Source organism: Protopterus annectens, chromosome 1.part0 (genome assembly GCF_019279795.1).
Source record: "Protopterus annectens isolate FY-2018-M chromosome 1.part0, PAN1.0, whole genome shotgun sequence".
Lineage (NCBI taxonomy): Eukaryota > Metazoa > Chordata > Ceratodontiformes > Protopteridae > Protopterus > Protopterus annectens.
In genome coordinates, this window is record NC_056725.1 from 1,289,434,467 (window position 1) to 1,289,458,259 (window position 23,793).

Below are 23,793 nucleotides of genomic sequence, written 5' to 3' on the forward strand. Positions count from 1 at the left end.
ACATTCATCCTAACCCTGGCCCTTGCCTCAGCACAAACTACTCCATCCCTCCACCCTCTTCCTCACCTACAACAAATAACACTCCCCACCCTTTCTATTCTCCTCCCACTTCCCCCCTTAGGACTCTGAAGATCTTCACTATCAATGCCCAGAGCCTTAACAACAAATGTCACCATGTACAAGCCTGGATTAATCACAATCAACCCGACATCCTAGCCATCTCTGAAACTTGGCTAAAAACCCATATCACTGACTCTGAAATATTACCTCCTGGTTACCATATCTTCAGAAGTGACCGTTTAAACAAAAAAGGCAGAGGCTCTGCTCTAATTTACTCCAATCTTCTCTCTCTAATTCCTCTTCAAATCCCTACCCCTAATTTTAAAAATTCCGAAATCACAGCAAGCCATCTCCGATTAAATAAACATAAAAATATCTGCTTCATTTCCTTATACATCTCCCCAGGCAACAATATCTCCACCCTTGAAGATATTCTATACTGGGCCTCAACTCAAATAAAATATGAAACCTATATTCTAGGCAATGTCAATATCGACTGGAATAAAATTAACACACCATCCCCCTCACTTTCCATTAACCTTCTAAACTTCACCCAAGTAATCTCTTCAACTACTCACCCTAACAAAAATCACCCCCATTGTCCATCTTAGATTGGATTCTAGTCTCCCATCCAAACAAAATCACTCTCTGTGGCACTATCCCCTGACACCTTCAGTGACCATCTCCCTGCCTTCATCCATCGATCAAGTAGCTCCATCCAACACCAACGTCTCTACATTCAAACTTGTAACCTCAGCAACTTCAACCCCTTAATTTTTTCTAACATCTTTAAACAAATTAACTGGCAACCTCTAAATACCCTCCCACTCGACAATGCTATTGAGCATTTTAACTCTATCTTCCTAGATACTCTTAACTCCCTAGCCCCCCTAAGAAATAAGCAAATCAAAACTAATTCTGCACCATGCCTGACCAAAGAAACTAAACAAAGTATGCGTCACAGAGACAAATCCTGGAAGATCTATCAGAAAAATAAATTGTCCTCTACCTTACTCCTATATACCCAACTCCGCAACCAAGTAAAAAAACGTATTACCAAGGACAAAAAAAAACTGCTATAATAAACTTCAGTCCAATAACAATAAAAACCCAAAACAATTCTGGAAATCAGTCAATGCCCTACTTCATCCCAGATCTCAAAACAACCCTTGCCCTGACCCTAATCTATCTGACTGTGAACTGAGCTCCCACTTCAATATATTCTTTACTGAATCCATAGCTAAGCTAACTGAATCCATAGCTAAGCTAACCAAAACATTCCCTAATAACAACCCACCTAACTCCCTTTTCACTTCACCCAACAACCCAAACAACAATCCCCTCAATTTCCATCTCAAACCTGTTTCCACCACTTTTATAAAAAAGCTTCTATCCAAGCTAAAGCCATGCTCTAATGCCCCTGACAACATTCCCTCTTCCCTCCTCAAACATGCAGCCGAAGGTATCGCTCTCCCAATTAGTATTCTGATTAATAGATCCTTAAATGAGTCATACGTACCAAAACTCTGGTGTTCTGCCTACATCCTACCTCTTCACAAAGGAGGCAAAAACACCACTATTTCTAACTTCCGCCCCATCGCCCTACTCTCTCCAATATCTAAAATTCTAGAAAAATGTGTCCACCACCAACTTTCACCTTATCTAATTCAAGATCACCTCCTAACACCCACCCAGCATGGCTTCCGTCCTGGCCACAGTACCATAACTGCCCTACTATCCTTCCTAGAAACTGTCAATCAAGCACGAGACTCTGGACTCATTGTATCCACAGTACTGCTAGATCTTTCAAAAGCCTTTGACACCATCTCCCACACTCACCTTCTTCATCATCTGGCTAATCTCAATCTCTCCCCAAATACTCTTTCCTGGTTCTCCAGTTACCTATCTGATAGATCTCAAGCAGTCAAATGGAAGAACTCCTTCTCTTCCTTCTTGCCTACACCTAACGGCATTCTTCAGGGGTCCATCCTTGGACCCATGCTTTTCAACATCTTTATAAATAACCTTCCCATCTTCATCCCTGACACCACAGTCATCCAATATGCTGATGACTCTACCTTGGTCTGCTCTGCCCCAAACTTTCCTGAACTACTGACCAAAACCCAATTAGCCTTTACCACTATAGAGAACTGGATGCACCAAAACCACCTTTCTCTCAACTCCAATAAATCCAAAATACTAATTTTTCTCCCCTCCAAGGTTTCCTCTTTGGACAAAAACACTTTCAATGTCCTAAGCCAAACTAACACTGCCATTGAAGTGGTCCCCTCTGCAAAACTCCTTGGCATTACCATAGATGAACACCTCAAATTTGATCTTCACATACAACAAAACATAAAGAAAACTCACCAAAAGCTAGGTATGCTATATAGGAACAATCACTTTCTTTCCATCTCCACTAGGCATACCCTGGCAACCACCTACCTCCTACCTTCCCTTCTATATGGAGCCCCTCTTCTAACCAATTTGTCTGTTACCAACACCTCTAAGCTTGAAGCTTGCTATAATAAGATCTCTAAATTTGCCACCAAATCCAAAACATCAACTCACCACTGCCTCAGCCTTCACTCTCTGAACTGGTTAGAACTCCCTAACCACCTAGACTATCTACAACTAACCACTGCTCACAAACTAATATTCTCCCCTGATAAATGCCCAGCCTTAAAGGACATCCTTCCTCCATACATCCCTAACAGATCACTGAGATCTGAACACCAAGACCTAATCTCCATTCTTAAACCCAAACGACCTGCTGGCCAGCTTTTACTCTCCTTTTCTCTAGGTAAAAAATGGAACTCTCTGCCTCCTTCACTTAGGACTGTACCCAACACTGAATCCTTCAAAACTCAACTTTTTCTTCACCTATCTTCCAAATGGAAATGCTCCTGCTTTCACCCCACTTAAATTCTAGGGACTCCCCACTAAGCTCTCCTTACCCCCACTCCACTATACTCTCATACATATTCTTATTTCTCAAAAAATCCAGAACTAGCAGACTTTAATTGACTCCAAGCATGTAAATATTGTTTCATCAAAAAAAAAAAAAAACACTGTTGTCAAGTTGTTAAACTGTCTCAATGTATATTACACTCTGCTACTCTCGAATGTATGAACCCTACTCTTGTATTTCACTTTGTAACCTTTATTTTCTATTTTGCAACCTATAATGTATGGTATTTCACTTTGCAACCTTTATTTGCATTTTGTAACCTATATTGTATTATACTGTTCATGGAGCTTTTCTCCCCGGGTGTACACTGAAAATGGGCACTTCTTGGCCCAGTGGACTTCCCCGGTAATCAAACTGAAAATAAATAAATAAATAAACTATACAACACTTTATTGTCTATTGCATGCTCATAGGTGATGAACCCATTTCCTATTGGTGCCACTATCATTTCTTTGCAAAAACACATACATTTCTGATGTACCTGACATTGCAGCTGTAAGGTTCTTTTCTTCTTCTGTATATATGCTGAGGTAGGGAATACAGCAGTGATGTCAGCTTGCCTGCATGACTTCCCTGATTATACATCACATATGCAATAACTGCAGTCTACTCATTCATCCCATAATGTATCTTCTGTCCTTGCTGTTATCTCAACTCAGCATTTTAGTAACATGTATATCACATTTTCACTCCCCTTTGTTACACTGCAGTTTTATATCCCTTTTTCCTTTATTAGCATGTCCATTTTTATTTATGTGCATAACAGTGGCGTTGTCATTGATATTAATTATCATTACATCAATATTTTAGGATTTATGTCAGAAATGCCTCTTCTACACTTTGTCACATTTCCTTGCAGTATATAAGTGCACTTTGAACATTTCCCCTTCAGCATTAATTAATTATGCAGTATAACACAATTTGTGTACAATTCACCCATTTCACTTCCCCTTATTCTGTATTCTTTGCCTGTACTTGCCCTTTATATGTGTTGGCTACAGCAAGAGCTAGTTTCTAACCATTGCCTACATGCAAGTCATGTTGGTTACATTCTGCGCTTGTGCTTGCAAGCAACTTTCCATGACTGGAAACCACATTGCTGGCCACGAAAAGTGCTTGCAAATGTGTAGGTGTGATGAGCAGCATGCATATTTGATTAACGCTGCTGCTCATCATGATAACATGCTTACATTGTGTAGAATTAGTGTGGCGCCTACACGATTGTTAATGAATCCCAGGGATAATGTTTGCAGTAGAAATGGAAGTGCTTAGTTTTTATGTTATTTGAATTTGAATATGTAGTACAACTGAGCTAAAGAAATAGAAAGGAAACTTCCTTAAAGAACACACAGTGGTCCCCAGCAATTATGCTGTTGCTCAAGCAAGAGTGAGCAAGTGATTTTTGAGGTACCATGGATCAAGGAAACACAAGACAGCAAATGTGAATGAATCTGTAGTGAGATGTTTTGACATGTTGTGGCCTGTGGTGCAAGCAATGAATTGTAAGAAGTATCACAGCAGCATGAAGCTGTGGTGAGACTAGCACTAGTAGTAACCAGGCAGTAGCCATTTGACGACTCCCCTCTTTTCATCATTATTGACACGCTAATTCTTTCTTTTCAGTAAATACTGCTTGATTTCCTGCTATCTAACCTAATTTCAGAATATCCGCCTAAATACTTCATCCATAAATCTTCAGAGTCTACTTATTAGTTTACCCTCAAGTGTTTGGCGGGTCTATAGTATATAAGTGAACGCACTGAATTGCGAATGCTATATAATCGACCAACAATCCCTGAAAACCCAAAATGTCGAACACACGGATTAGTGATTTTTTCCCGGGAAAAAAATAACTGATCCATAAAAAAAAAAACACAACACACCCATAAAATATACCAACTCAGAGATCGCACCACAGTGAAGGAAATGGCTAAGTCCCGAAAATGGCCCAGTGATTTTTTTTCCCTACGAAAAAAATCGCTGTTCTTTGCTTTTGGCATTTTGCCATTTCGCGTAATGACGTTCGACTAAACAGTGTTCTCAATTCATTGTGTTCGCTAAAATAATAGGGACCCATGTTTGGCAGCCCTGTATAAATCCAGACACCTTTAGTTGATATTTTTTCTGTAAAGGCACAATTGAAATTTTAGTAATACCTAGTTGCACACAGGACTACTAGTTTGCAGTGACAAGCACTGCCCCCAGAGCTGCAAAACAGATACTCCTGACATTACTTTGTATTCTGACTCCAACTGTCTAATCAATAAAAAGGGTCTGTTGCCATGGATATGAACTTTCCCAGTATATCCTTTACCAGCTTGGTGAATACGGGCATCGGAAGGCAATGTAGAAATTGCCTCATACTTACTGACAACCCGTTAATTCTCAAACAAACTGATATGGTATGTGAGAGATGTATTTACACAATGTTATTGGAGGCAAAGCTCTCCTAATACCAATAATGTTGTCAGTAGTACACATGTTGTACCCATCACACACAATTCAAAGCAGACACATAGACCCACATATGCTGAGATGCTTAAATGTAACCTTCCTAAACCCCAAAGACTTCACAGATGCAGTACACATAATAAATGCCCTCAGTAGCCCAGAATGCACTCTTTGAAAATAACACCCACATCAGAGCTTACAGCTACATCTCATGAAGCCTTTACTTCTAACCTATAAGGCAAACCAGCACACAATCCAACATTCTGGTCACTGGAGACTCCATTATGAGACACACTGATGTCCCTTTCAGCAGGCTGAATAAGGAGAAAGTTACAGTCAGTTGCTTATCAGAGGCCAGGATCTACTACATTATGCACCCACTCAGGTCCCTGGGCTACAAAAGGACCAGTATGATACAGTAATAGTCCATGTGAGTGTAAATGACTTGAGATGTACCTCCCTAGACTATATGAAGACACATCTTGGAGCTCTGGGAATATGTATCACAGGCTGGTATAAGCCTAGCATTGAACAGCATTTTACCTTCTACAAGGAAGATAGATAACACTATATGAACAAAAGCTGACTGACTTTAATAATTATCTTAGTTTTGGTGTCATTCAAAGGGGGTGCAATATTTATCAGCATGGAAAGGGATAGTCAACTGACCACACTGCTGTGCCAGGGATGGATTGCACCTCTCCACTCTAGGCTTTTGAATATTAGCTAAAACATTGTCCTCCCCCCATAGTGCCTTTTTTAGGCAATGCCAAACTGAAAGTACTTCCAACATAGCAAATCAAAACTAAGAAAATATAAAGTGTTAATGCTCAATGTTAGGAGCCTAAACAAAAAATTCCACTTCCTAGAAGCTCTCTTCACCCTAGAGAATGCTGATGCCTATGCAGTCACTGAGAAAGGGTTTAAAGCTGCAGAGAACACACTGACAGTGCAAGGTTATAATGCCTTCCACACATTTAGACCAGCTACTACACAGACAGGGACTAAAGTGGAGTTGACTCAGTTTACATCAAAAATAAATATACCTTAAGATAGTCAAACAGGACAATGCTCTTGAGCATTTCCATGTTTAAATCACCAGAGGCAAAATCACATACCACTTCCTTGCAAGCTATAGGCTCCCCTCTATGACCTAGGAAACTCATGCCATGTATTTAAACTTATTAGGAACACTCACCATCCAACCCAATACTATATTAATGGGTGACTTTAGTTACCCCGCTATTAACTGGAAATCATATATGACATCAAATGTACAGGGTCAGAGATTTCTGGATTTTGTAAACACAAACTCCCTGGATAAGATTGTCAGTGCACCAGCCAGGGGTGCAACCATACTGGATCTGGTCCTCACTAATTTGGGAAAGTGCTGCACACTCCCTAAAGTAATATCTTCTCTGGTAAGGTCAGACCACAACATGTTCTCCTTTGAAGTAAGTATAAAACGTGGAACCCCAGCTAACCCTAGAATATTCAGAAACTAGTCTAAGGCTAACTTCGTACTATTAAGTGATAACCTGGCAAAATTTCAAGCCCCCATAAACATTGAGAACACTGCTGCCTACATGGAACTTTTTACAGAAACCCTATATAAGCATGTTAATAGCTGAACAGAGGCAGTTGTGCCCACCAGGAAGAAGTACGGAACTAACTCATAAAACAAGCCAGCCTAGTGGAATCACAACATCAATAGGTTGTATAACAGAAGGAAGAAAATCATGTAAAAAATTTAGGAGGTACAACACCCAGCAAAATAAAAGCACTCTCATCAAACTAAACAAACAACTCAGTGGACAACTCAGAGGACAAATGAAATCTACCAAAGCCAAATTTGAGGTAAATTTTGCCTCCCAGGCCAAGTACAACCTTAAGGCATTCTTTAGCTACATCCACAACCTCAAAGGTAATACACAATTGTGCACAGAGCTCATTGTTAATAGAGCCACCTGTACTGTCAGTAGATGCAGCAAACCTACTGGCCAACAAATTCAGCTGCAACTTTACCCCTCTCTCCCCCTCAACCTTCCCTTAGGAAGTACCATCAAATATAACTCCCCCTGCTATCACTAGGGAACAGGTCCGTAATGCTGTCTCTAAGGCCAAGAACACTGCATCAATGGGCCCAGACAATATCGCAGGATGTAATTTTAATAAATGAAACATGATCTTTCAGACCATCTGGAACTGCTATTTAACTATAGCCTCCAAGCAGGCTTTGTACCTCATGAGCAGCAACAGTCATCCTTCTGCATAAAGGCGGGCCATCTACAGACCCTGGAAACTACAGACCAATAAGTCTCACTAGTCTCATATACCATGGAAAGAATTATCATGGAAATAATTAATAATGACACTGGAAACCTCCAGACACTGGACAAAACTCAGTTTGGTTTCATCAAGTGCAGGTCATGCCTACTTAACCTGGTGGACCTCTTTGAGAAGGTCACCAAAGCAATGGATGAGGGCAAAATGGATCACACTGCTGACCTTGACCTGGTAAAGACATTTGACACAATACTCCACTCGGGAATTATTGATAAACTCAAGAGGTTAAGTACAAACCCTTATGTCAACCAGTGGATAACTAGCTGGCTCACAGACAGGAACCAGAAAGTTAGAATTGGGGAGTCCACCTCTACAAAGAGGCAAGTCACAAGCGGAATCCCTCAGGGATCATTCTTAGGACTGCTTCATTTTTAGCATTTACTTCTCTGAAGTCAAGGCCAATGTCAATGGCCTCAGGCTGACTAAATTTGTAAATGATTGCAAATTAGGAGCTGTCAGTGAATCCCCCACTGACACAAATGTTCTCTAGGAAGGGCTGACACAGACAAAAAACTGGTGTCAGAGCCATGGACTAAAACTAAATGCCAAGAAATACATAATGGTATCCTTTGGGAAGTCATCCACCCCTGGTAACTATCATATTGACAACACAACCCTAAGAGTCGACCAGGAACTTGGTGACACACATAGAAAGTGATCTAGCCTTTGATCATCATGTGTCTACAGTAGTGAGGAAATTATTTTATGTCATGTAACTTATAAACAAAGGTATGGCATCTAAATCCAAGGAAGTCATTGTTTCACTGTATTCAACATTCTTCAGACCTATCGAGTACAGTGTCACTACTGGTATGTACCTAACCAGGCATATCCAGCAATTAGAACTTTCAAAAAGATTCCTCATTGAAAAAATACAGGGTGTAAGTAACATGGCCTATGCAAACCACCTCAAAGCCTATCTCTGTATTCTGTCCCCTACAGGCTATTTAGAGGAGATATATGCCTGACATGCAGGGCATTGTCAGACCTCACTCTGATGGACCTCCTGCATATCCACAAAACAAGCAGATCCAGAATTACCCATTGTAAAGACTTAAACCTTCCTTGTGATATAAATAGGTCCTGCTGGTGAGACAGGTTTGTATCCCAGAGAATATCCCTTCTCTGGAACAGGCTCCCCATCCATGTGAAGCAGAGTTCCTCCCTAATCCAATTCAAGTGTAACTTGAAGAGTTGGGTGAGGAACAGGAAATTCATCCTTGGTTTGGCAACTATGTCTCTAATAGACACAGGCGGCCTGTAAATGGTTCATGTCCCAGGTCCCTGCTTGTAAATGTTTCATCTCCTAAACCTCTGCTTACACTTATTAAGGGTACCCAAACTTGTCAGAGATTTGAGATGCATGGCTAGGCTTAAAAATGTCCTTGTGGATATTAGACTAGTAAACACCTATGAACCTATGGACCTATAAGATTTGTGGTTTACCAAGGCAGTCTTTATAATCTAGTAAGGAGGCAGTTAAACAAACAAGAAAGTGTAACAAAACTTAGCAAGTATGGTGAGGCAGAGGAACTGCAAGAATATGAAGCAAGAATTACTACATGTGATACAGTATGGGCATAGGGTCATGCACATATAACAATAAATGCTGCAAATGAATCATATGTGAATGTGAGCTGATGTACATATGTTTTATACTTTATTTTGCCTTTGTTTACCAGAAAAGACTTACTGGGTTTAGCTAAAACCTTTTTCAGCAGAGGCTTGAGGAAGAATCCTCTGATGTTATTTTTACAAAAATGAAGATTAAACTTAGAATGACAGTGTACAAATAGTTTACAGGTATGTACAGAGTGCATGGTATTTTAAACAGTGTTCAGAAATTTGCAGAGTATATGAATATTTAAGCAGCGTCTGCATATTTACAAAGTATATCACAATATATATATAGCATCATATATCTTATTTACAAGGTGATCTTATGAGACTTAAATCAGTTGCAGTGGAGATTGTTTTCCATTTGGTATTGAATCAGGGAGAGAAAAATAGCATACTGAGTGTAAAGCATGCACTTTTGGTAGAGAAAGATGACAATCTTTTTAGAGGCACTATCTTGGCACTCAGTAATTAGAGACTCAGTGTTTAGAGAAAGCAGGATAGGAAGTGTTATGTCCAAAAGAGACTGAGAGAGAGACTAGAGAGTAGATGAAAAGAAATAGGTAGCTGAGTAAGGACACTCTGTGCATTAAAGGTGTAGAACACCTTGTTGTTGAAGAGATTATGATTACAGAATCTTGGAAGGTATATTAGTGGGTTGCAGGGTAGTAAGTAACTGATGTGTGCTGGGGAGGGTATTAGGTAAGTGATGTGTATTAGGGAGGGTTGTAAGTGAGTGATGTGTATTAGGAAAGGTAATAGCTGATGTGTCTTAGGAAAGGTAGTAAATAAGTGATGTATATTATCGATGGTAGTAAGCAGATGATGTGTATTGGGGAGGGTAATAAATAAGTGATGTGTATTGGGGAGGGTAGTAAGTAAGCGATGTGTATTAGGGAGGGTTGTAAGTGAGTGATGTGTAGTAATGGGAGTGTAGGCAGAAATGAGGGTGAGAAGGAGACAGAAGTGAAAGAGGTAGCAGTAGCGGTAAAAGAAGAAAGAGACTGAACTGGACTCTCACATTTTGCTAATACACACCATCTTTCCTGAATAGGTCGTGATAGATCTGTAGCATTAAAAATATCAAGGAAGAAAAAATAAATGATAACATGAGAAAATAGAAAGTTAAAGAGCTAGAAACATCTAGTTGTAGAATAATGGGTCTGCAAGGAATATTCCTGGACTGGTGGTTCATAGGTTGTTACTAGGCTAATGACCACTGGGACCCTGACAAGCTTAGCCACTCATCCCAAATAATTTGGGTCTCGAGTATCATGGGCATCGGTATAGAGTGCATGTTAATTGCGAGGTAGCTAAGGATTAGTAAGGGAGGGTGTTCGTTAGTGGCAGTAGCACATGTAGCCATACCACTAACACTTTCAAATGCTTATGTACAATGAAGAAATTTACTCACCAGCTATCTGCAATTTCAGCACCTGGCACCTGTAACAACAAACCCTTTATCTCTAGTCTAATAATGATATCATATAGCATCTATAAAATGCTGTGTCATGCTATTCCCCCATTTTTGTAGGTGTGTACTAGGCTAACGGACCTGGAGCCTATATAAGCCTAGCCCAAGAAGATTCCCTGGCATCATGCCACCCAAAGTTAGTTTCCAGTGCCCCTGTCAAGCAAGGCCACTGAAGTGATCCCAGGGATGAACTTCCTATTGCCCATCCACTCAACAAGATTTCTCTTAAAGAGGGCACCATTACACTGATCTATACTTAACAGTTATTCATTTAAACAGTACTAGGACTAGCATGGATATATACTAATCCAGAACACTGTAGCTGTAGATTTATGTAATCAAGTGATTCAGAGGCATTCAGTTCAGAAGAAATTCTACCTTGGTAAACAAAATGCAAACAAAGTACCTGTTCACGGCGCTACTCAGCCAAAAGATGTACTAAATTTGGTTTGTACCCATGGAGGACTGACATCTACACATTAGTGTGTGTGAAGATATGGATTAGTTTTATGGATATCTGTAGGTTTCTTGTTTTGTCATTTGAACAAATAATGATGGCTAGGCAACTATCTTTGTTGCTGCATCGCAAGGTCTGATGCATGTTGTGACTGTTTCACCATGTAAGTTCAGAAACTAATTGCATTAGAAACAACTTTTATGATTCCATCAAACGGCACAAGTCAAAATAATTTTTTTACAGTGTGCCCCCACATATCAGGCAAGCCCCTAACACCTCTTGACTTTAAATATACCAACTCAGTAGTTGAATAATATTGGGAAAAGGAGTGTACAGCAGTTTCAAACAATCATTTATTTGTTTCTTCTCTAACAAGCATGATAGCAAGCAACTGAGTCATCATGGATTGAGGAAACATAGGACAGCTGGTGTGAGCAGACCAAGTACTGACCTACACAGCTTGCAGTGTTTCAGCATGGAAACTACCATGTGATATAGGTATCATTTTGTTTTTTTGTGGGTCTGCAATTTGCCTGTTGTCATAATACAGTAGTCTGTATCAGGTGTTTTTGCTTTGCTGTGGTAACTGATATTGATCTGTGGAACTGTCCATCTCAACTATCAACCTAGTCACTGTTGTCATGTCCAACTTCAGGCAAATGTCTTTGTGAAGCTGGTCACTTGGATGGGAATGGAAGGCTGCGAATAGGCTGGACACATGCTTCCTGACAATCATAATGTACAATATTGCATAAATAACACAGATCCTTTAACATTGTCAGATGCATACTGTGTATATGCAATCTATTTATATCTGTTTATATACATGTATATATAATATGCATGTAATATATATAATATATATATATATATATACATATATATATATATATATATATATATATATATATATATATATATATATATATATATATATATATATATATATATATATATATATACACACACACACACACACACACACACACACACACACACACATATAGCTGTCTTTATGATTATAGATAATCATACACCACAAAGAGTGACTATGACATAAGTGAAAATAAAACAGCAAATATAACAGATACAAACATTGAACATGCATAAAGCCAAACACAAAAATAGTAAATACCAGTGAAACAAACTGATTTTACAAATACATAGGGTTAAATTCATTGACGTACTGTGACGTGTACATGGATGTGTACACATTCGTTTAAACTTTTTCCATTTCAGAAAACACAGCTGACTGTTTGACAATGATATGGAAAAGTCAGAAGATGAGAAAATACCATTCAAAAGTGTGATAAAATACTGATGTAGTTTGCACAATAGAGTATAGCTAGTTTACATAGTAACCAGGCCCTGTAACCAGGCCCTTGCAGAAAGCAATGTTGTTGTTGTTGTGACTTTCGGCTTTTCCCGGTTAGGGGTTGCCACAGCGGAACTCCGGTCCGCTAATGATTGGCAGTTGATTTTTACGTACCGAGTTGCCAGCCCTGACACACAACCTTCAACGAAGGTATGCCCATTCACGCATGTCTCCACGCAGAAGACGCTCTAACTGAGAGTCGAACCGGACAGTGTCTTACTGTGAGGCGACAACGCTACCGCAGCACCAGAAAGCAATGTATTTAATAAAAAAAGGCCTGGCTCTGTGATACACAGAAAGGGAGCCCTGACTGTGATGTAGGTGATGGGGGTTCAGTTAACAGCACTAGCATTTTCTGAAACCAGTGGGGGAGGATAGAGAGATAGAGGAGTCAGGCAGCATGGCCCACTTGTTAAGTGCCAATGACCATTTTGGGTGACTGAAAGAATAAATGCAGTGAACTATAAGATTTTACAAGGAGGAAAGAAAAGGTAGAGCAAAATTGTCACATTAATATACTGAAACCATGGAAGAAATAGACAGCAGCTCAGTAGCACACTCCCACATGAGGTATTTGGATTAAATTTCCAATACTGACACTATAGTGCAGTATAAGGGGAGTTCTGCACTCCTGAGTGTGCTGTCATTCAGATGAGATGGTAAAAGGAGGCCAATCTGTTTTTGTTGGTGGTAGCTCAGGTAGATGCAAAAGATCTCATGGCAGTTATCCAAAAGATTAGTGGTTGCTCTATTCATGCATCTTTTGTATAATATTTACATATTTTTTATTTCATATTATACAATTTTCAAGAAAAAAAATATATATACATATATATACGCACACACACAGATCCAGCATTATGCTATTTAGGCAGCCATCTACAGCCCACTGGATGGAGGGGGCCTTCTGGCCAGGGGGCTACCACAACATTTAGTTTTTATTTAAAAAAAATAATAAATTTCTGCTTTAAGAGTGTTCATTCTTCTTTAAGAGAATGAATGCCCTTTGGCCTTTGCATCTGTGCATGCCTACATGCATCAATGCACACGCCACCTGCTGTTGTTTCTTCTTCTTTTTGAATCCTAGCACATGGAGTTTAAACATAACAAATGTTCCTGTCTGCCACTTCAGATGAAGGTACACACAACTGAATCTCTCACTTTCAAGAGTGTATGTGTTTTTAATAGCCTAGTTAGAGATGGCAGGTTAGTTATTTGACCAGGTTCAAACTTGTTACCTTAATTACAAGGGACAAGAGCTTGAATCCTCTTCACCAACTACCAGAGCCTTCAAAGTGTATTTTAAAGGAATTGTGAGGTTCCATGTATTTTCAAGGAATTGAGAATTTCAGTGATTTTTTAAGGATTTGTGAGCTTCAGTGCATTTTTAAGGAAGTTTGAACTTCAAGGGAAGAGAAGTTTATTGCTGTTCATTCTAAGTTTGTTTCAATGTACAACAATGTATGTTTTATTTAGCAAATGATCATCACTGTTTGTGCTATAGGCTTTGAAAGCATTGTTAGTAGCACACCAGCTAGCATACTTGCTTTTGATATGGAAGGCTATGGGTTCTACTCCCACACCATGTAGATGGATTGCTGGTACTATGTTATGCTTTAATGGGGGGGGGGGTGCTGCATTCCTGAGTGAGTCCTCCTTTGGATGAGATGCCTAGTAACCATGAAACTATTCTCATCTATTCCCTATTGCAATATTACTAAATTACCATTTTTTAATGTAACCAAGTCAATTTATTCTTCAAGAGAAGTGGGCACGGAATTTGTAGATGAAACACTGAAATATAAAGTTGTTTGTTAGCAGCAACCTCTTCATTAGTTAAAGATCTCTTTAATTTAGAATTATTCAGATGACATTTACTTCTGCAGAGATTGTACATATTGACTGATATTGAGTGGCCTTTTATGGATGAAATGTTATAAAATGGGCAGTTGTGTTATTATTGGTTCATATATTTTGTTTCATTATTTTCTGGAAAAAATGTTCAAAACTACAAATTTAAAACACACTCTAACAAGTGGTGCTGTATTATACAAAGAATGTGATTTAATACAATCACGAAGGGGGAATCAAAAAATGCATGCTTGTCTGCATTGTCCTACAAATGTGTACAATGGGCCTATAGTTTGTAAATGGCCCAAAGGTAATATTATCTGTCACTGGCTAGATGCATTTTCTTTGAATGTGGGTTTCAATGCTGTTTCAATGACTGTAAGTTTCAAGGGCACAGACATTTACTGTTAATGCTAAGTTTGTTTTCATTGCAAGACTGTATTGTTTTGTTTAGTAAATGTCTATCAGTGTTTGTGCTATAACATTTGAAATATAAGTTTTAAATTAAATCCAAATATCTGTAATCATTGTAGAAGTAAAGAAGGAAACAGTACATGTACTGACAAGTTTGAACAGTGTTTATGGTAACTCTGGGGAAATAGCCAAATAATGGGACACTGTAATAGCTATGGGGGATGAGGGGCTGCTGTGTGTGTAGCAGGGCCCTGCTTTATTACTCTGCCTAGGACCCCATTTGACCAAGATCCAGCTCTGTATATATACACACTCTGTTTTTATTCATTAATTACCCTCCCCATCCCTTAAACAACAGACATCTCTTTATTTCCAATATAATTTCTTCATTATACTTTTAGTTATACAATAAATCTTCAGAACACATTTTCCACAAACACCATATTGTCATAAATAAACATTATTCCATTTATCTTTTCTTTTTCATCTGCTTCATTGTATTTGCCAAATAATATCATATTCATATCCATATTTCAAATACTTTCCATTTGTAAGTCCTTTTGAAAACATTCCAAAAAAACATTGCTTCTTTTGCAGTCCAGAAAACAATGTTGTAGTGTCTCTTCAACTTTGAATACATTACATAACCTTTGCTTAAATACCTTATATTGCATATTTCCCTTCACAAGCAATTTGATCAACACAAGTATATAAATCCTACCTTTCTTGATACATTTCAAATGAATTAGGAAACTTTAGAATGATGTGGAAACTCTCTGAGATTAGACTTCTGCATTCTTGCAAACCTTGCTGCATCCCAGAGTTTATTATGAAACTTTCAGGCAGTAACAACAGTATGATCAGTTACGGATGCACTTAAGATTGGTATTTGACTTATAATGAGTTTAGTGCATCTCACTGCTGAATTTTATGTTACAACTTTAGCTGCATGAAAGCATGACATTGCAGCCACTTTATATTACAAATGAAAAATATATTTTTTCTGATAAAATATTTAGGATTTTTACTTTGCAGTTAATGAAAACTAAACAGATATATGTTCTGAACATTTATTCCTCTTGGCCTGTTTTTAACAGATGCCAAATACTTCTAAGGTGAAAACTAGGTATAACAATAGAATGAAAAACAAAAACCCTCTGAAACACTGGATTTGCTCATTGCAATATAAAGCTATACGTCAGTTCCTGCAAGGCAGATCAGAATAAAAGCCAGTTGGCAATTAGTACAGAGGATTAAGGCTGTGAGGTATTAATGAGCTGATCCCTGTAGTTCTGAGTTTGATTCCATCAACCTCCATTTGCCTGCTGAGTGACTGTAGCAGATCACTAAACCAGATGGTGCTCTAAGCTAATTGAAAAATTGGGTTGGGCTCCACAATGATCCTCTGGACTGTATGACTAATAATTTTGGCTATATATAAATACATGATATAAATATATATAGATATTGCTATACTGTATATATACATAAAATATATCTAAATATGTATGTATTTCTTATCTGTCTATCTATCCATCTATGTATCAGCAGAGGCTATAAATACATAGTTATATCTTTGAAACTACTTGATTTTCTAGTAATTGTTTTGGAAAGTAAACCTGAATATTCAATGAAAAATTATATTTATGTTGTGCTTTTAGTTGCAGAAGATATATAACAGCTGCACACTGATTTTTTACATCTTTATTAAACACAACTTTAAAATGACATAGGTACGCGTATAGTAACAAAAAAGAAAAAAACATACTAACATTTATTTTGTTATTTTTTATGCACTATGCATTGTAACAATTCTCATTCACTACATTATATAAATTGCTTAGTTGTTGCCTTCCTTTAAATTTCACTCCTTCCCCTGAATATATTTCTGCATGTAATATTCATACCTAGACTGCTATGTGTCTAGCATTGAGCAGCATTCTACTTTCTCTAAGGATGGTCTGAAGAAGTTTGGTGATTTTAAACCTGACGAAGGAGCTTACCACTAAACAGCATTTCACTGGATTTAGCACCTGCGGTTCTCTTCCTTTGCTGCTATTTTGCTCTTCTAAGGATGATGCCAGAAAACAAACAGAAGATCAGAAGATGACTGACTTTAATAATTGGCTTAGTTACTGGCATCATTCTAAGGGGGTGCAATATTTGTCAGCATGATGGGAGATGGTTAACAGACAATGCTGCTTGCCAGGGATGTTCTGCACCTCTCCCCTCTAGGTTTTTGAATATTAGCTAAAACATTGTCCTCTCACAGAATGCCTTTTTTAGACAATGCCAAACTGAAAATATTACTGACAAAGCAAATCAAAACCAAGAAAATCTATAGGTGTTACAGTTCAATGCTAGGAGTCTAAATGAGACACTTCACTCCCTACAAGCTCTCTTCACCCTAAAGATTGTTGACATCTGTGCATTCACTGAGACATGGCTTAAATCTGGGAGAGCACCCCAGAAGTGCAAGGCTATAATGCCTACCACACATTTAGACCAGCTACAACACAGGCAGGGACTAAAGGTGGAGGTGTCCCAATTTATGTAAAAATAAATGTACCTCAAGGGTGGTCAAACAGAATGATACACTAGAGCTTCTTCATGTTCAAATCACCAAAGGGAAAATCCCATACCACTTCCTTGCAAGCTGTAGGTCCCCTATACAATCCAGGAAAACCATAACATGTATTTAAGCTTACTGGGAGCACTCACCATCCAACCCAATACCATGTTCATGGGCAGCCTTAACTACCCCACTATGAACTAGGAACCATATATGATATCAAACATGCAAGTACAAAAATTCCTGGATTTTACATAAAATCCCTGGACCGGACACGCTGACCAGGGCTCAGTTATACTGGATCTGGTCCTCACTAATATCAGAGGACGCTGCAAACCCCCTAGTGTAACATCCTCTCTTGTGAGGTTAGACTACAAAATGGTCTCCTTTGAAGTGAAAATAAAAACCCTGAATGCCAGCTAACCTTAGAATGTTTGGGAAGTACTCTAAGGTTAACTTCTTACTATTAAGTGATAACCTAGTAAAATTTCAAGCCCAACTAAACCCTGAGACCACTGCTGTCCATGCAGAACTGTTCACAAAAATCCTGTACATGCATGTTAACAGCTGCATAGAGGCAGATGTACCCACCAGGAATACGTATAGAACTAACTCAAAAAACAAGCCACCATATGGGATCATAACATCAATAGACTGTAAAAAAAGAAGGAAGAAAATCGTAGCAAAAATTAGGAGGTGTAGCACCCATCAGGATAAAAGCACCCTCATCAAACTAAACAAACAACTCAGAGGAGAAATAAAGTCTACCAAAGCCAAATATCAGGTAAATATGGCCTTCTAGGCCAAGGACAAACACAAGACATTCTACCTATGTCTGCAACCTTAAAGGCAATACAAAATTATGTGCAGAATTCATTGTTAATGGAGCCGGCTAATCTGAAACAGAATATATAGCAAACTTACTGGCAGCTAAGTTCAGCTCAACGTTTACCTCCCCCAAACCTCCTCACAGGAAATACTATCCAGTATAACTCCTCAGCTATCATTATGGAACAGGTGCTTGATGCCATCTTTAAGGCCAAAAGCACTGCATTGATGAGCCCTGACAATATTCCAGACTGCCTTTAAACACCATGAAAAATTACCTACCAGGCCATCTGGAACACCCATTTAACCATAGTCTCCAAAAAGGCTTCCATCCTCCCTCTGCACAAAGGCAGGCCATCAACAGACCCTGGAAACAACAAATCATATGTGTTACTTGTCTTGTATGTAAAGCTATGGAAACAGTCATCATAGAAATGATCAATAATGACATAAGAAACCTCCAGATACTGGAAACATCCTAGATTGGTTTCATCAAGGGCAGGTCATGCCTACTCAAGCTAGTGGACGTCTTTGACAAGGTCACCAAAGCAATAGATTAGGGCAAATCAGTTTACACTACCTACCTTGACCTAGCCAAGGCATTTGACACAATACCTCACTTTGGCATTGTTGACAACTCAAGAGGTTAGGTATAACCCTTATGTCACCTGGTGGATAGTCAGCTGTCTCACAGACATGACCCAGGAAGTTAGAATTACTGAATTTACTTCTACAAAGAGTCCAGTCACCAGTAGAGTCCCTCAGGAATTGGTTCTAGGATGACTACTTTTGGAATGTACTTCTCTGAAGTCAAGGCCAATGTCAAGGCCCTCTGGCTGACCAGATTTACAGATAATTGGAAATTAGGAGCAGTCATAGAATCCTCCATTGACACTAATGCTCTCTAGGAAGGGCTGACACAGACAAATAACTGGTGTCAGAGCCATAGAATAAAACTAAATACCAAGAAAAGCATACTAGTGTCATTTGGTAAGCCAGCCACTTCCAGTAACTACTGTGTGGACAATACACCACTAAGAGTCAACTAAGTAGTCAGGGACCTGGCGACAAAGATAGACAGTACTCTAGCCTTTGACCATCATGTGTCTACTGTACTGAGGAAATAATTCTATGTTGTACAGCTTATAAACAAATGTATGGCATCTAAGTCCCTTCATCAGACCTATCTTTGGTATGTACCTAACCTGGCATATCCAACAAGTGGAATGCCCACAGAGGTTCATCACTAAAAGAATACAAGGTGCAAATAATATGTCCTATGCAGACCGCCTCAAAGCCCTATCCCTGTATTGTGTCTCCTACAGGCTGTTGAGGGGAGTTCTGTGCCTGACATACAAGGTATTGTTGGACACTACCCTGATGGACTTCCTGCATACCCACAAGACAAACAGCACCAGAATTACCCATTCTTATACAAGCTCTTTGCTACAATCATGACTTATGGGATTGTATTAAGAAACTTGCATATAGCTGTTTGCTACAGTGTTACAATTCTACAGTGTTTTAAAATGAGACGCTTTTTTGGTCCTCAATTTGGTATTGAGAATGGTGCTTATCTTTTCAGCTACATTCTACAATTTTAAGGCCAATACTATTATTTATTTATGTTCAGAGGTTGAGAGCTAAGACCCCCATGTGCCATGAAAATAAAATAAAAAAAAAAAAAAAAAAAATATATATATATATATATATATATATATACACACACACACACACACACACACACACACACATATGACTGGATTGTACTATATGGAATGTGCACTGTTACCACTTCATTTAGCTGCTTAGGGCACACAGTAATAAGATATAGGTTGGCTACCTTTGTCCTATTGCAGTTATCAAAGTACAGGAGGGCAGTCATCTCACTTTCAGGTTATGTTTCACATTGATATTAATGATAACCTGCATGATGATTATTTGGCTTGTGCTTATTCTAGCACAACAATTAGCTGGTGCCCTGGGCTAGAGATAGTTTGTATTTCAAAATTGTTTTTGCTATTCTTCATTTAAAGAAATACCTAAATTTATGAAATACATATATGAAATCATATATAATGACTTTGACATGGGAAACAGTATTTCAAAATGTTACAAAATATTAATAAACTATAAAACACCCAAAACCCCATATTGGGAATATATAACAAAAGGACACAGTACAGATAAATGAAGATATTAAAACAAATATGTTATTATCGAAAAATATGCATCCTTTACACAATACTGGAACATTTTTAATTAGAAATGCTTGCAAAGAGCATTCTTAACCCCAGACAGAATCAGTAAAATTAGTTCTTCCATAAAAGGAATATGTCGGAGATGTGAGCAAGTACACAATGCAAACTGGAACCACATTTTCTTTGATTGTGTTAAAATTAAGCCATTTTGGAATGGTATTAATAACTTTCTACAAGCTTTATTTAATTAATCATTTTATTTAACTAAAGGTCTTGTATTATTAAATGTGAATGAAGGTCCTCATTTGAATAGGTCAAACATGTATCTAGTATGGACTATGCTTGCAATTTCAAGGAAGTGTATAACAAGAAGATGGAATACAAACACAATACCAACTCTGGAAGACTTCTACAGCCTACTGAAGACCACAGCATTATTGGAAATTAAAATTAAAGAACTAAGAATTTATCTAAAGCCATTTATCAACAACCCTTGGGGAAAAGTCTTATCATTGATTGACACTATACAATAATTGATCAGACACTGTGATAATGGATTGGACATACTTATAAAGTAACTGTATACATTAAGATCTGTTATAATGTCAGGCTAATGTAAATAGTGTACATAGTTATTTAAGATATGTATAAATACTATGGAATTAATTCAAATGTATTTGAAAAATAAAAAAAAATGTGAGAAAAAATTATTTTTGCTGATATTAAAATAATAAAAAAAATACAGGTTAAAATCAGGACAACTCAGTACTCGCAGTAGTGGGGTATTTTCCTGTCAAGTTATTTCAGCCCGTTCAGATGAAGTGTTAAAGCAACAGGAAACAAATCACAGTGAGAACCTCTGGATACAGAAAATAATTCAGTCATTCATCACACAACAATTGTTACACAAACTAGTGCTCCCCCTTTTAACCTCTGAACATCAAGGGCAGAAACAGAACACTGCTGGCTTTACTCAGCTCCAAACAAACAATTCATTCTGACAGCACTTGCTGGTCTTAGTTTTTTATTTTTACCTGATGCAATGTTTTAGACAACAGTTAAAATATTGTCTTCCTTGACATGTTGTATTGAAAACAAAGTCTTAGTTTGCAGGCTTTGTCTGTCAGTGCCTGGTTAGAAGAACTTATTTTTGAGTTCTGCTAGCTGCCTTTAAATTTCCAGAACACAGACTTGAAGGCAGAAGCAATAATCTGAGCTCTAGGCCAGGAAAACAAGTTTTAGGACAGGTCTGTGCCAAACAGGGATAAAGTACTTACTGTGCCTCAGACAACATGTGGTTGACCAGTGGCACAGGCTGTGGAGGACCTGGGAATAGGAGGATTGGAATGACTGGCTAATAACATCTTGTCCATCCTGCAGGGGGGTAGGTTGCTTAAGTTCACTGCAATAGCAGCAACAAGAGCCTGGCAAGCTTAATTGTGAAACCACTCGATCAGAGGAATGCTCATGCACAGAGCAAACATGTACATCCCAAAGGCATCAATTGGAGAGCTTGCAAAGGGATGGTGGGGGTCAGGGCACACTCTCTGACAGCAGTATGATGCTGCACCAGGGTTCCTGATATCCTCATCAGCCCCATATGTGGGTTGAGTTGAGCCTGGGGGAGGTTAAAGTGGGTCCAGTAGACCCAGTTAATGAGGAGAGGAGCTGGTGGCAGCTGGTGCTCAGTTGCAGGGAAATAAGGAGAGGAAAAAACATTTTTTTTCCAAACTGTTTTCTTTTGCACAACACAGAAGTGAACTATTGCAAAAGTATTCTTAACTACCTCACTCAGGATTCCTGACTATTTCAAGTCCCTAGTTTTTCTCTGCAAAGATCTACTTAAAGAAGATATCCCCTTGTATGACAGTATATGCTTATACAATACATGTGTACATATACATAGGCTCAACTTATTTATACACAAGCCCCATGGTCTCCTACCCTAACACCCTTCTTGTTTGTTAGTACTTACACTAAGTTTTTTTTCACTTCCCATACATAATGTGATTTATTGACAAAGAATATTTTTGAACTGAATTAATTTGATAAGATGTACTGTTCCAGCTGGGGGTAGCATTCCTACCTTTCAACAGGAGCCACACATACTGCTCAACTCTTAGCACATGAAATCTGGACAAATGCAAAAATAACTGGGGATAAAGATCCCAATATAGGGGCAGATTTTAAATATTGCCTTATAAACTAGGTTTTGCATTGACACATATTTTCTGAAGGTTGTGCAGTCCAAACATCAAATACCTGTCATTATTTAGTTATATTACTCTTCAATGATTTGTCAGAAAGCCATACATTTTATGAGGAACATACTAAAAGTATGAGGTAAAAATGTAGATATTCTTTGAAAACCTGGACATTTGATAGATATGGAGCCACAGTGTACCTGTACTTGTAAACTCAGCAAAGTTGGCTGCTATGTCAGCATTACAATGCCAAGCCACCTCCCACAACCTTCATTTACTACACTACTTTTAGGATTCCTAACTAATTCTCATCCCTATATATTCTCTGCAGAAGTCTACTTAAAGAAGAACCTCCATTGTATTACAAGACAGGCCAAACATATAGTAAAATCTCAATGTTTATACACTACATATGTACATATACATAGACTCACCTTATTTATGCTCAAGCCTTAGTCCTTAAAGTATGTTGTATGCCTCCATACTTTCTAACCCTAGCATCCTTCTTGTTTCCTGGCAGTTGCACTAAGATAGGACAGATGAGCAATTCATTCTTAGTGGACAGGCTGTGCTGTACTGCCCTTATCCTTTTGAAACCTAGCCCATAGCAACAGTACCTCACAGCACCATATGACTCAGCACTGAAGATTTATTGCAGGAACTGTAGATCTTTTTGAAAATTGACTGATTGAATGGGTAATGCATTACAGGTGAGGAACACAGCACCAAGTGTGCTTCTGAGTTTTAACATGCTATGATGTCCCAGTCTGGCTTGTAGCAGAAAACAACACAGAGGACTAAATAAGTTCTTAGAAATCACACCACTTATATTCTACAGGCTTCTTGTTATTATTAGATAACAGTAGAACACAGTACACAGTGTAACATCATTATATCATCACGTCTGCACCAAGACACCAAAATTCAACTTTGTAGTGGTGATGTATAGTACAGGTACATAGCAAAGAAAAT

At 38.4% G+C, this 23,793-nt stretch overlaps 1 protein-coding gene across 2 annotated transcripts in view; it reads left to right on the plus strand.

The window, feature by feature from the left end:
* The window catches only part of LOC122797642 (cytochrome P450 2D20-like), a 487,724-nt gene that overhangs the window by 38,618 nt on the left and 425,313 nt on the right, over positions 1-23,793 (plus strand). The window lies entirely within an intron of this gene.